At 44.8% G+C, this 2,688-nt stretch overlaps 1 non-coding gene across 1 annotated transcript; it reads right to left on the bottom strand.

The window, feature by feature from the left end:
* Positions 1-718: 718 nt before the first annotated feature.
* On the bottom strand, positions 719-2,220 carry ptmab (prothymosin alpha b). Its single transcript, XR_010665888.1, has 4 exons — positions 2,063-2,220; positions 1,879-1,963; positions 1,710-1,795; positions 719-1,620 (listed from the first exon to the last, which is right to left on the bottom strand). It is a non-coding gene; the product is annotated as a prothymosin alpha b (transcript).
* Between the last annotated feature and the right edge of the window lie 468 nt (positions 2,221-2,688).

The following is a 2,688-nucleotide window of genomic DNA, read 5'->3' as shown; positions in this document are numbered from 1 at the left end:
GAGTTTGAAGTGGTGAACATACATGATGTTGTTTATTTAATGCAAACCTTCCGAGGCAGATCTCTGGTTCAGTAGTCCAGAATAAAACCAACTAGTTTAATCATATTTAAAGTAAATATAGCAAATATAAAATAAAGTATTTTTACATTCAGTTGACAAGCAGTGAATAAATGTCGTATTTCTTTTTATTTTAACCAGTAGGAATGTGAAGTTAAATCCTTGATGTATAAATCTCTTCCTCTTCATGTATCTATTCTTATATTGTTTTATTTGCTTCGTGCATCCTTTGGATTAACTGAATGTGGTGTAACATCCTGTGCTGCATTCAAACATGTAAATAAATAAAAAGAAGTTTTTCTGCAGTACTTTAAGCAGCTCCGGTCCTCTAAACCAGGGGTTCTCTACTGGTGGGTCGGGACCCGAAAGTGGGTCGCGGAGCTGTTTTCAGTGGGCCGCAAATGTGTGACTGGAAAAAATATGCTGTGAAGAAGTCTGAAGTGCTTTTAAAAAAAAGTTTGTTTCATTCAGTTTGATTTTTTCTCTCAGACTTTGTAACATAAAACAAATATAAAGTTTGTGAAGGAGAAGTTTTTGTGTCTGAGACTCGACCGCTTCAGAACCATGCTGCTCTAAACTCCTCACCTGGTTTTTTTTTCTTACCTGCAGCTTCTTTTTGGGCGTCCTGAGAGGGGAAAAGAAACGAGTAGAGATTGGGAGGTACAACTCACAAAATAAAGTCCGGTTTATTGTCAGACAACAAACTTCGCACATACATCAAAACAGGCCGTCATAAAAACAAAAAGTCGCTGACAAAAAACAAAGAAAAAAAAGAAACCAGGAAAAAGAAAAGAGGCTCTTTTCTTTAGCCTTCCCCTCCCATACAAACAAACGAGTTATGGTACAGCTAAAGTACATACATTAAATTTACTGGAATGCTCTGAGTTCAACGGCTTAAGAGGTTTTTGTCTTTCATGTTTGATTCTTTTTTTTAAAACTGTTTTTTTTTACACGTTTTGTTTTCCTGTCGAGATATCGTAACATGGTCAACCAAGGTAAAACCTTTCGTTTAAAGAAGCACCGATTTGGTCTGACAAGATCGCTGCCGAGAGAGAGACTGACCCCCCCTCTTCCTCGTCCTCCTCCTCCTAACAATATGTACAAAAATATAAAATGTAAATAAAAATACAAACAAATTCTCCTTTCGTGTTGTTGTCGTTGAAGAGAAGCCGGATTTCTGCGTCGGTGTGTGTTGGCGTCGTTTCCTCTAGAAAAATTTGTTTTGAGGGGAGATCTGGTGTGTGGTGTGTGTGTGTGTGTGTGTGTGTGTGTGTGTGTGTGTGGTGTGTGTGTGTGTGTGTGTGTGTGTGTGTGTGTGTGTGTGTGTGTGTGTGTGGTAGATGTTTTGTTGAACTCTACTTGCTAATGACCATGTTGGATTTTTTTTTTCATTTATTATATTTTTTTTCCTTTTTTAAATCAGTCCTCCAGCCCCCCCACCTGTGACATATCAAAACAGTCAGAGGTGAAGAATCAGGAAGTGGGTTCAGCAGGATGGCGCGGCGGTGAGGAACGCAATCAATCGTCTTCGTCGGTTTTCTGCTTCTTGGTTTCGACGTCGTCCTGAAGGAAGACGAGAAGAAGAAGAAGAGTTAGTGTCACAGCGAGCGATTGATCTCCATTTAAACATCGGAGGGATTTCGACGCCTCACCTCGTCGTCGTCATCGTCGTCCTCAGCCGCCCGTTTTGTGCCACCCTCGATCTCGTCGTCGTCGTCCTCCTCGTCTTCCTCGTCGCCTGCGGAGCGAGGAGACATTATGAGATGTTTGCACTCCGTAAAGAAAACGATTAAAAAAACATTTTAAAAACTGAAAGCGTACCTTCTCCCTCGTCTTCCTCGTCCTCCTCGTCCACTTCATCGTCGTCTTCATCGTCTACCTCGGGCTCGCCGTTCTCCTCGTTCTCCTGGAAAAATAAAAGTTTTTTAAAAGTTCATTAAAACTGCGTAAAGAAAAAAACCAGAGGGAAACCAGAGTCCTGTAGGGAGCGGGTTGAGGCGATTACCTTTCCGTTGGTGGCAGCATCTTTGCCGTTCTCCTTCTCCTCCTGGAGCTTCTTCTCTTTCAGTTCCTGCAAAACAAACACAAACAAACATTTCAATCAAAACAGCTGACCCATGACAACCTGCTAACTGATGGCCTGTTTATTGAGCCCCAGTGCATGCTGGGAGCTCAGCCCCTGTCAGATTGAAGCCTTCCTTTTCAAACTTCATGCTGCTCTCTGCAGATCCCCCCCTCCCCCCCTCCCCCACTCCATCCCCTCTAATGTGTTGTAATCTGATACTTTGATGTGGCCCCAGGAGCATTCTGGGTATTGTAGTCTTCCACTGGCTGCTGTCACCGCCATATGTCACGAGACACGCCCGGGAGAGGCACTGCAATACCCAGGATGCACCGCGCCATTTAAAATAACACAGTACGGCGCAGAAGCAGGGGAGGGCGGGAGGAGTGAGTGAGTGAGTGAGGGGGGGGGGGGGGGGGGGGGGTGGAGGGAGGAGGAGGAGGAGGAGGAGGAGGAGGGAGGGGGGGAGGCGGCGGAGGAGCGCGATACACGCTGCTGCTGCTGCTGGCCGCTCGTTGTAACGGAGGCTGAGAAGGACAATAGAAGACGACACATGGCAGGCGAGGAGA

Source organism: Labrus bergylta, unplaced genomic scaffold (assembly GCF_963930695.1).
Source record: "Labrus bergylta unplaced genomic scaffold, fLabBer1.1 SCAFFOLD_239, whole genome shotgun sequence".
In the NCBI taxonomy this organism is placed as follows: domain Eukaryota; kingdom Metazoa; phylum Chordata; class Actinopteri; order Labriformes; family Labridae; genus Labrus; species Labrus bergylta.
This window is presented reverse-complemented; position numbering and strand designations above follow the sequence as displayed.